The following is a 12,170-nucleotide window of genomic DNA, read 5'->3' as shown; positions in this document are numbered from 1 at the left end:
TATATTGCACAGCTGCCTCTCACTTTCTGCTCAGCTTTCAAATGGTACTAAAATTCCTTGGTACTAATAAAAATACACACAGATGCACCAAAACACTTCAAATATGCATATTCCATATCTTATCAATAAAGTTTATCTGTCAAAATCTGGAATAATTATGATAATTATGATTATATATATATATATATATATATATATATATATATATCTTTTTATAAGATTCTTCTGTTCACCAAGGCTGGAATTATTTAACCCAAAATACAATAAAAACAGCAATATTGTGAAAACTTATTACAATTAAAAATTTCTGTTTTCTATTTGATTATATTGTAAAATGTAATTTATTCCTGCAATCAAATTTGTATTTTCAGCATCATTACTCCAGTCTTCAATGTCTATCAGAAATCATTCTGATATGCTGATTTGCTGCTCAATAAATATTTCTTCTTATTATATTACAATGTTAAAAACAAAAGCATGATACATTTTTAAGGATTCTTTGATTAATAGAAAGTTCAAAAGAACAGCATTCACTTGAAATAAAAATCTTAATAGATTATTATCTCTTTGTTATTATTATTATTATTATTATTTTTACTTAACCCAAACTTTTGAATGGTAGTGTTTCACAGTTTCCACAAAAAAAAAATATATATATATATATATATATTAAGCATCACAAATGTCATCAACTTTGAAAGTAATAAGAATTAGAAATAAGTAATTAAAATTATTTCTGAAGATCATGTGCCACTGAAGACTGGAGTAATGATGCTGAAAATTCAGCTTTGCATCACTGAAATAAATTACATTTTACAATATATTCAAATAGAAACGGTTATTTTAAACTGTAATAATATTTCACAATATTACAGTTTTTACTGGTATTATTTTTGATGGAAAATGCAGCCTTGGTAAGCATAAGAAACTTTCTTTCGAAAACAGTTATCCCAAAAGTTTATCCGATAGTGTAGCTTGTCACAAAGTTTCCACATGTACGCTGAAAAATCAGTCACAACATGCATCTGCTTGCCAAAGAGGTTCCCTCAAGAGAAAACAAGCGCTGTATTTCTGGTATATTTAGCAGAGCTGTCATTAACATCCACATTATAAATGTGCATTGCCTAAATCCTGTTGTTTTCTCTTTCTCAAACCCCCTCGACCCAATTTATTTGGAAACAAAGGAACATTGTAGACCAAGATTGAAGCCTTGTGTTGGTTCTTGTTCTTTTCACTCACTATTTTCTCCCGCCTGGGCTCATATTTTCTTTGCGTGCTGTTTTATTTGTATGAAATCTGTAGTGGGCAGGCTTCTGCAGGTGGGAGGCCGGTAATTCAGCGAGCAAGAGTGTGTATGCATATGTGTGACCTGCGGGCTGCTGCTACACAGTAGACCCTTTGTGTACAGCACAGGTTTCTTACACCTCCGCACACACCCTCGCCCGCCTCCCGCTCTTTTTACAGTATCTCCTTTCTGTCGCAGCTGCAGCACATGGCCCAACATCACCCTTAAACACACATCAAAATGCTGAGCTCTTTATGGTGCATTGATTCCAGTCAGATTTTCCACTGAGATGAAAATATCTTTGATGCATGTAAGCTAGTGCTCTCAGATATATTGATAGTTGGAATGCTTGTTACTGATTCATTCTTTTCTGTCATTTATGGTGTGTTAATGATGTCTAAGTATGTCCTGTGATTGTAAGTGATGAGTGTGAAGTCAGATGTAAGTATGAATTTTCCCCCCTCTAATGTTTTCTGAATCTAATCATCTACATGGTCGTTGCCAAATCTAGAGACTAGTATCAGGTTTGTTTTTCCTACTGCACTGGAAGTTTGCATTTCTGTAATGTTCCTTCTGCTTATCTTGTTTAACTTCTTACTGACCTTACATAACTTCTTGTACTATATGCCCTCATTATCTAATTTTGTGCTGTACACCATAACTATGACAAGGCAAGGTATTCTTACACTAAGGTAATATAGAGAGTTTTAAGTAGGAGTCCCATAATGGCAAAAAAAATAAATAATAATAAACAAATAAATTGTACAACTTATTAAAATACATTTGAAATATATGTTGTAAACAGTGAAACTCAATGGAATATTTAAATATTTTTGAAACTGAGAATATATTTATTTTCAAACTTCACATACCAAAATATCTTTCAAAATGTATTTCAGGAAAAAAAACAAAAAAACATTTCCACATGTACAGTACCCTACATTTCAACCCATTCTCACTCCAAAGGCGTCAAAAACCGAAGCATGGTCAAGCGCCCCTAGCGTCACTTTTATGACGCCAAATGTGCCTCTCGGCGTCGACTATCGAAGCACTACGACCTTCATTGCTTTCAGTGGGAAACTTTTGGCGTCAGAATTCGACACGAGGACATGAGATGTTTATCGCTATGAAATCACGTTCAAGAAGTCTCATTCAGCACACATCGCGCGATACTTGCTATCAGTTCCACAGTTTGGGTGAGTAGTCGTATATACGCTCTTTTAATGCCTTTTATCAAATGTATTCTGTCTTCTTTATTAATCAGATTAGTGCCATATGTTTAATCGCTGTATTATATCGGTCATCCGCGGCTGTCTTTGAGTTTCATTGCGTTTAAATAAATGAACACAGCTGCTAATTAGTGTGATTAAACTCTATCTGTCACGTGACGTGCCATAGACCTTCGATCCATTTTATATTATTATTAATTTCAGGATCAATGATGTAAGTTGTATTTGTAGTAAAATCATGGTAATCACGACACAATAGTAATAAATGAAATGTGAAGTTAAAACACAGTAAATGGGACATTAGTAACTGTAACTGTAGTTTTACTATGATATATTAATAATCAATACAACAATACAATAATCACCAAACCAGCTATGTTTGTATCACTGTAATGTTAGTGTTTTTATGTGCTTTTATATGACAGATATCACAGTAATCATGTGTTCTGTACCATGCTTTTAATACCTTTTAATGTGAATCCAAAAAAAAAAAAAAAAAATCAAATTAAAAATAAATAATAAAACATGTATTTTTCCATCTTGCAGTTCATTCATATCAGTTTATATATATATATATATATATATATATATATATATATATATATATATATATATATATATATATTTATATTTATATATATATATATATATATATATATATATATATATATATATATATATATATAAATATTTTGCTCACAGATCATTATTAACATTCTGTATATAATTCAATTTTATTTTCTCTCCCCTTTTTTATTATTTATATTTTTAGCTGAAAAGACGTAAAGGCAGTCAGCCCAGTGGTGTTTCTGGAGAGGGATTCCTTCAGAAATGGAGAAGACAGAAAGCTGCGGAGGCAGATATTTGCAGCAGTAAGTCTGTGATAGTTTGTCTCTTTTATCAAAAATTCCTGCTGTTATAATTTGTACAGCATTTGTTGTTTCTTAAACTGTTGCACTGTCCAAATACCCACACTTGCCATCTTTTCACTTGACCACTTGATTACTTATTTGAAGTCTTTCCTGTATTTGGCCTAGTGTTCGAGTGAGCATGATGACCACGAGTGTGTGTCGAACTTTTCATGACCTGATGACTGTGTTTCCCAATCCTGATCCTGGAGAACCCCAGCACTGCACGGTTTTGGCGTCTCTCTTATCTGCCTTGGAGTCTTCACTGATGAGCTGATGAGTTGAATCAGGTGTGTTTGATCAGGGAGACATCTCAAATGTGCAGTGTTGGGCTTCTCCAGGACCAGGATTGGGAGCCACTGCCTTATGGGACACTTATGTGTTTAAAGAGATTTTTAATATCTAATTATCAATATTTCACATACTGTACATTGGACAGCTTTCCATGACCTCTTGTGAGATCTCGGCAAAAAGTCTGACGATTTATTCCAAAACATGATGCATGATGGGATACACTAAGCTTTGTATAGCGCTCCAGAGCAGTATTGGAGAGGTTTAGTGTGTGTTAAGGACGCTGTGCTTTGGCATTATTAAGACCGGGGACAGTCTTGTGCACACACTGTCACGTACACACACTCTCAAGTGGCCAAGACTGCAAGTGTGGGTATCTGGACAGGGTCAAAGTCTTAAAAATGATCCCTAAACACATCACAGTCTTAATAATCCAGTTTAACACTTGTATGATATTGTACAAGCCCCAGGACTGTCTCATCTGACACTATCAAAGAATTCATATGACTATAGCTTGTTATTAATTACTTGCTTTCAATAATGGATTCATTTAACATTTAATTATACAGCATCTTTACAGAGGTGTAATGTACAAGCTGCACGTAATTAATAATATGTCCTTCCTTCTGTCTTACAGGATTTTTTCCAGATAATGCTGTTCTTCTTTTTCAGGTCTAAAATATCGAGCTCAACAGCTATTTTAAGAGCCAACCCTCACAAACCTTCCTAAAACCTAAAAGAGCTATTACTGAGTCTCAGCGAATCTTGCCATGATCAGCTCTTCCCAGGTACATTTGTTTACTCCAAAAATGCTCTGGTCTGAATCTTACTTTAAATTAACTTAATTATGTTTAATGAGCAATATTAATTGCACAGAGAGTAAGTAGAGTTTATCTTGTTTCACAGAAGAGAAGGAAGACCAAGGAAATTATTTGCTCAGGATGAGAAATGAAGACGGCCATCTTGTGCTCAAACAAACAGAAGTCCACTGGTATGTGTGTGTTGAAGCAATGTTATACAACATTTTATGATGATCTCTCACAGAACTGGTCATGTCAGCCTTGATTTCGTTTTATACTATTACAATTACAGCATGTTAGCAAAGTGTGACTGTACATTTTTAATATGTTTTTAAAAACACACCACCTGTTTTATTAGCAGACAAGTGTCATGAAATTGGTTTAGTTGATATAAACACCAATTGACATTATTTCATTGTTTTGTAAATGTTATGTTATTTATTGTGAATTGATAGTGGATTGGTTTGAAGCCAGGCCTTACACTGCACAGACTAAAACACATTTGTGAGAGAAGTCAGGAACTTTGGAGAAAGATTCTAGAGGAAAAAAACACATTTACTGCAACAACAGATGAATTCTAGAGTCTCTGAGAACTACACATGCTAATGTCTCATGAGCAAGACCTTTGCTTCTGTAACTTTTTCTTAATTCTTGCAGAATGACATATTTATTGCAGTATTTTTATTTGTACATATGATCTCATCAGCCAAATGAGGGGTTTTGACCAAGTGATGCTCTTGAAAGGAGTGAAAGAAGAGGATGGGGTAAATTGTCTTCAGAGAAAAGCTTCTCAAAAGATCTTAAAACAGCTTGAAGAATGGTAAGTGTACAGTACTACAAGGGTCATAGTTACTCACCCTGCTAAAACCACACAGAACATAAGCTGCACTCTCTGTCCATTAAACAACTTCTTCTGCATTGTTTGTTTCACTTTGACCAGGTCTGGGATCTTAGGACTGAGAGATCATCTGGCTGAGAACAAGCTACACCTCATCAGTGCTGGACATCAACCACAAACTGTTTCCAGACACGAGAGAAGAAGATCACGATGGGGAGATGAAACCAGTTTAGATGTGATGATGGGAATCATTATTTTCTGAAACAGTATCACATGTCTTATATGTATCACATGATCTGTATCACAGTTGACTGGATGGGACTGTGTGACTTTTAAGGACATTTCATCACTCATCTGTGTGAACTGATTTATATATGAGGTTAATGTATCTTTGATGATAATTATTTTCATTGAATCTTATTTGTCTTGATGCTACTTTATCAAGTTTATAGTCTATGCTTCAATAAAATGAAAATGGTGAATATTGTGTTCTGAAGATTCTTGGTAAATACATCATTTTACTAGGTAGGCTCATATGTGTTTATTTTAGACTTGGAAAAACGACATATTAATTATTGGGATTATTTTTTTATTTAAGACATGAACATTTTTGATCGGATTAATAACATCTGGGACATCAGTACACCAGAAAGTAATTTTTTTATATTTTAGTAACAAATATGCACATTTTTTGTGAAATACAGGGAGTTACAAGATTAATTATTCTGCATTACAAGATGGTGCCATGGGCTTTATTGTTACAAGCACTTGACGGATAACTGAGAATGTAGCAGGAATGATCAACGTGGATCTTGTACTGCATTAAAACCAAGAGCACGCACATTACTGATGTCCAGCACATGAGGAGCAAGATACGGGGGTGAGGAGGACATTTTTACACTGATTTCGGCTAATTAGTTATATATAATGCTAATATATATATATATATATATATATATATATAAATTAATATTCTTAGCACTGCATGAATTTGTCCTTGTGTAATAGTGAAGTATCACAATGTGTATACATTGTCCTTGATTACTGCTTTACAGTGGGGAATAGATAATGGCAAGTTGTTGCAGGTTCATCCATTATATTTCTTGCCATTTACTTCAAAAATCAAAGAAATAATCTATTATTTTCATTATTAAATCATTTCTTTATAATTTTTCCATGTTTCATCAGATGGCCTCACAATGTCCTGTCAAAAGGTATAATAGCCATGATGAATAGAATAGAAAACAGAGGACTGTGAAAACTGTCAGATATAAATGTGACTCAGCTCAGTTTGTTGTTCATGATGAGGAGAATACATATATGTAGGTTTTACTGCCCTGCTACCCCCAGGGGCCCAGTAGCACCCCCCGGAAGAGCCCAAAACTGTACTTTTCAAATGGCTGTAAATCAGAGTCCAATTAACATATCAAAGAGAAAATGGGCAGGATTATTACTTATGCTATGCTGATAAAATAATGTTGAGCTCAGTTTTCAGAAATAAGTGGAAAGCTGGCATAAAAGCATTTTAAATATTGCTCACTGTAAAATACCACATTTCAGCCTGCCTCTCAAATATATCATAGAGGTTTGCACAATAAACATATTTAGATATCCAGTTTACCTTAAAATAAATAATTTATTTAGTTTCGTTAATAAAAAGTTTTAAACTACATTACCCACAAGCCTCCGTCGTTCTATCTATAGAAAGGCAACACTAGGGGGCTGTTTTTGTAGTTCATTGAAGTTATGCTTAGGGTTAGGATTAGGATCTCGCTAAAGATGTCATTTTTCTCAAGATAGCAACACTTCATTGTTGACTTAATATATTACTAATGTGATGATAGGAGCAAAACATACTTTTTAACATGATGCGCTGTTTAATATGGGTTAAAAGATAGTCCAACCACAGACTGTCCTGAAAAGTCATAGCCAATGGCATCTAAGCTGAGCAGCAGCGTCACACTTCCTTATCCATGTATGACAGATGTCTTTCGTTTTTCGGCTGAAGGGATAGATTCGGTTAACAATAGATTAAGCTTGCTACTTATTAGATTCTGTTTTATTAACGTCTTCACCTTCCTCCGTTGTTCAGCTTGACAAAAATTGGGCAATATTGATGTGCACATGCCCAGCAGTCGCAGTTGTATCCAACAGATAGATTCCTCTCATTAAATATAAGACACATTTTTAAGATTTGTATATTTTTTTTTTGACCAAAGACAAATATATTTACTAATCAAATGACGTGCTTCTAAAATTTACATTGTATATTACATTGTGTTTTAAAGTTAAAATTGTTCACATTTGTGTTTCTGTGATTTACCATTCTCTACCATTTGAACCCTAGGAATAAAAACAGAAATTATAAATTAATGAATGAATGAATGAACAAATAAATACATAAAGCATAATAAACATGCATATTTTTGTAAGGATCTTCCATTATTTATTGATATGTCAAACTCATTTAAAGACAACATGCCCAAATTACTACACTGCATCCTCTGTCACCAAGCTCGTTTTTGCCACCATAAAGAATAAAAAGGCAGTTATGTTGTAAACATTAACTATTTTCAGTATGCAAATGAAAATGCTTTTATTAAAATACAAAACAGTAAATACAGTATGTCTTTCAGAGAACACTGGAAAAAGATCAATTTTATTAAAAAAATTAAATTGACCAAAATGTTATACAACACAATGTAAATGTTTCAAACTCACAAAAAAACACCATGAAGACATGCATGTCAAGTGTGCAATATCATCTATAAAACTCAATCAGCACAGCATCAAATAAACACTGATTGTCTGAACAATGGAAGACAGAGAAAGTGTTCAGGAAAACAAACACCTGCTAGCTTTGACAATAACATCATGATTTCACTTCATGACTGGAGCTAGGGGATGACTGTGTATGAATATCTCCTTTACTAAAACTCTTAATTAAAGTCTAAAAAGTTCACTGTATGAAGCTTGAAAAAGAGAACAAAATGCTTTATCAATACGAAAAATACTATTTTTAACTATTGTTTTCATCACTGGTTCTGTAATGTATTCATTATGAGCTTATAAATAAAACAAAGTTACATCTTCTGCAAAAATCAAACCACTGCAAAGTCTAATCACTGATCCAGGGACCATATCTGTGTGTGTGGGGGATAAAGAGTTAACGAGGTGAGTCCTTGTGCATGATGGAGAACTGCAGTGTTATCCTCAAACAATCCTGTAAAACAGAAATATTACATTACATTCAACTTATACATTACACTGTGTTTTGTTTAGACCATAAAAGCAGCCTCTGTAAAGATGCTGTATAATTAAATGTTAAATGAATCCATTATTGAAAGCAAGTAATTAATAACAAGCTATAGTCATATGAATTCTTTTGATAGTGTCAGATGAGACCGTCCTGGGGCTTGTACAATATCATACAAGTGTTAAACTGGATTATTAAGACTGTGATGTGTTTAGTACAGTATGTGAAATATTGATAATTAGATATTAAAAATCTCTTTAAACACATAAGTGTCCCATAAGGCAGTGGCTCCCAATCCTGGTCCTGGAGAACCCCAACACTGCACATTTGAGATGTCTCCCTGATCAAACACACCTGATTCAACTCATCAGCTCATCAGTGAAGACTCCAAGGCAGATAAGAGAGACGCCAAAACCGTGCAGTGCTGGGGTTCTCCAGGATCAGGATTGGGAAACACAGTCATCAGGTCATGAAAAGTTCGACACACACTCGTGGTCATCATGCTCACTCGAACACTAGGCCAAATACAGGAAAGACTTCAAATAAGTAATCAAGTGGTCAAGTGAAAAGATGGCAAGTGTGGGTATTTGGACAGTGCAACAGTTTAAGAAACAACAAATGCTGTACAAATTATAACAGCAGGAATTTTTGATAAAAGAGACAAACTATCACAGACTTACTGCTGCAAATATCTGCCTCCGCAGCTTTCTGTCTTCTCCATTTCTGAAGGAATCCCTCTCCAGAAACACCACTGGGCTGACTGCCTTTACGTCTTTTCAGCTAAAAATATAAATAATAAAAAAGGGGAGAGAAAATAAAATTGAATTATATACAGAATGTTAATAATGATCTGTGAGCAAAATATTTATATATATATATATATATATATATATATATATATATATATATATATATATATAAACTGATATGAATGAACTGCAAGATGGAAAAATACATGTTTTATTATTTATTTTTAATTAGATTTTTTTTTTTTTGGATTCACATTAAAAGGTATTAAAAGCATGGTACAGAACACATGATTACTGTGATATCTGTCATATAAAAGCACATAAAAACACTAACATTACAGTGATACAAACATAGCTGGTTTGGTGATTATTGTATTGTTGTATTGATTATTAATATATCATAGTAAAACTACAGTTACAGTTACTAATGTCCCATTTACTGTGTTTTAACTTCACATTTCATTTATTACTATTGTGTCGTGATTACCATGATTTTACTACAAATACAACTTACATCATTGATCCTGAAATTAATAATAATATAAAATGGATCGAAGGTCTATGGCACGTCACGTGACAGATAGAGTTTAATCACACTAATTAGCAGCTGTGTTCATTTATTTAAACGCAATGAAACTCAAAGACAGCCGCGGATGACCGATATAATACAGCGATTAAACATATGGCACTAATCTGATTAATAAAGAAGACAGAATACATTTGATAAAAGGCATTAAAAGAGCGTATATACGACTACTCACCCAAACTGTGGAACTGATAGCAAGTATCGCGCGATGTGTGCTGAATGAGACTTCTTGAACGTGATTTCATAGCGATAAACATCTCATGTCCTCGTGTCGAATTCTGACGCCAAAAGTTTCCCACTGAAAGCAATGAAGGTCGTAGTGCTTCGATAGTCGACGCCGAGAGGCACATTTGGCGTCATAAAAGTGACGCTAGGGGCGCTTGACCATGCTTCGGTTTTTGACGCCTTTGGAGTGAGAATGGGTTGTACATTTAATCTAAATGCAAGTATGGATGGAATAGCCTACTTGAAATTTAAACTAGAATAATGATGATTTAATAATGATAATTTATTTAGATTTATTTGGTTTTAATAGATTTATAATGTTTAGGTTGTTTTTTTTTATATAATAATAATAATAATAGAAAATAAGGTTTCTCTTTAAATGTGACAATGTATTTTCTTGGATTGAAATATATGGAGGGCAGGATATATTTTAAATGTTTTTTAAATAATAATAAAAATAATAAAAATGGTCACATAGACATTATATTTACATAAATATATTTATAAACACATTTTAGCTAAATTAATCTTTGGCCATTTTTTGTATATTTAGATTTATATATATATATATATATATATATATATATATATATATATATATAAATGGCCAAATATTAATTTTGCTAAAATGTGTTTTCAATATATTTATGTAAATATAATGTCATAATGTAAGTATAAAACACATGCTAAAATGTATATATATTTGTATGGGATGGATTAATACATCAATCAGTTAACCAGCTGATATTTGTTACATGCCCTTCTTTGTCAATAGATTGAGAACCATTTATGTTTTATTTATTTATTTATTTGTCTGTTTATCTAATGATTTTCTGTATATTCCATACCATATATATATTTATATATATATATATATATATATATATATATATATGATTTTTTTTTTTTTTTTTATGTATAACCAAATGAATCACCAAATAAAATAACAAGCCTATTAAGAGCCTAAAATGGATTAGTGTTCTCTTTATAGGTATCCCATCTAAAACCATTAACCAGATCAAAATGACGCGCTTGGCCAAACTGACCACTTTAAGATGTTTTTCAGCAAACCCAACATGTTAGCTTGTTCGCTAACTGCTTGGCTAAAGGCCCGACCAACTTGTTTTTCACATTGTCTTGTCCGTCCAAAATTGTCATCCTGACTCAATCCTGACTCCAAATATTTACACACACAGACACATGTTTTATTCTTCTGTCTCCACCAGCCCATCTTGCTTACATGCAAATGCTTCAGAAACGCTGCTCTAAACCTTTCCCCCCGAGCAAAGACCTCTCTCTCCACACAAACCACATCTTCTCTAGAAATGTAAAAGCACACAGCGAACACGATGATACATCACTTAGAAAACAGAGACGGTCAGTCTGCTGGATATTGCCAATCTACTTGTGGTTTCACCTCCAGCGCAGGAGAAACACAATCTCCTGTCGAGGCACCACAAATAACAGCATAATCAACCATTCATGCTTGATAAACGACCCACAGCTCAACATGAGTCAAATATAACAAATAAAAGAGTGCTGTATGCAAAGAGCCAGGAGTAAAAGATCACGTTTGTGGTTTAAACTCAATGTCAAATGCTAGCCGAGGTCCACTTTCTCTGACTCCACTGTAATATCTGCACAGACAAACACAATGGGATCAGATCAAGGCCACAGAACAGAGCCACAGACGCTTCTGTATCGCCGCCACATATTCCGAACCCAAGCCAAGCCCCAATACTTCAGACTTCACCACCTCCGGCCCCTTTGTTTATTTCCTCAAGTTTCCACAGAACCGTCATACTGCGTTAGCCTGCAACGTTTTCAATTTTAAACCTTATGAAGTTTGAGGCCGGACTTTGAAAGGATACCGGAGGAATGTAAAGCGAGGGGGGCGTACAGAGAAAGAGAAAAGAAGATTTACAGCGCTCTCCCTTAAAGTCAATATGAGTTTCGGGTTTCATCAGCAGGGCTGCCCAGATTTATGTTTAATAAGTTTCAGG

At 33.8% G+C, this 12,170-nt stretch overlaps 3 long non-coding RNA genes across 3 annotated transcripts; 2 read left to right on the top strand and 1 right to left on the bottom strand.

Moving 5' to 3' along the window:
- The first annotated feature begins 2,224 nt into the window (after window positions 1–2,224).
- Window positions 2,225–4,700, top strand: LOC128026782 (uncharacterized). Its single transcript, XR_008186520.1, has 4 exons — window positions 2,225–2,481; window positions 3,287–3,386; window positions 3,552–4,501; window positions 4,620–4,700. It is a non-coding gene; the product is annotated as an uncharacterized LOC128026782 (long non-coding RNA).
- A 570-nt stretch (window positions 4,701–5,270) lies between these two features.
- LOC128026660 (uncharacterized) lies at window positions 5,271–5,833 on the top strand. Its single transcript, XR_008186473.1, has 2 exons — window positions 5,271–5,333; window positions 5,454–5,833. It is a non-coding gene; the product is annotated as an uncharacterized LOC128026660 (long non-coding RNA).
- Window positions 5,834–7,561: 1,728 nt separating this feature from the next.
- On the bottom strand, window positions 7,562–10,369 carry LOC128026659 (uncharacterized). Its single transcript, XR_008186472.1, has 4 exons — window positions 10,118–10,369; window positions 9,288–9,387; window positions 8,962–9,122; window positions 7,562–8,574 (listed from the first exon to the last, which is right to left on the bottom strand). It is a non-coding gene; the product is annotated as an uncharacterized LOC128026659 (long non-coding RNA).
- Between the last annotated feature and the right edge of the window lie 1,801 nt (window positions 10,370–12,170).

This window comes from Carassius gibelio, chromosome A13, assembly GCF_023724105.1.
Source record: "Carassius gibelio isolate Cgi1373 ecotype wild population from Czech Republic chromosome A13, carGib1.2-hapl.c, whole genome shotgun sequence".
In the NCBI taxonomy this organism is placed as follows: Eukaryota; Metazoa; Chordata; class Actinopteri; order Cypriniformes; family Cyprinidae; genus Carassius; species Carassius gibelio.
This window is presented reverse-complemented; position numbering and strand designations above follow the sequence as displayed.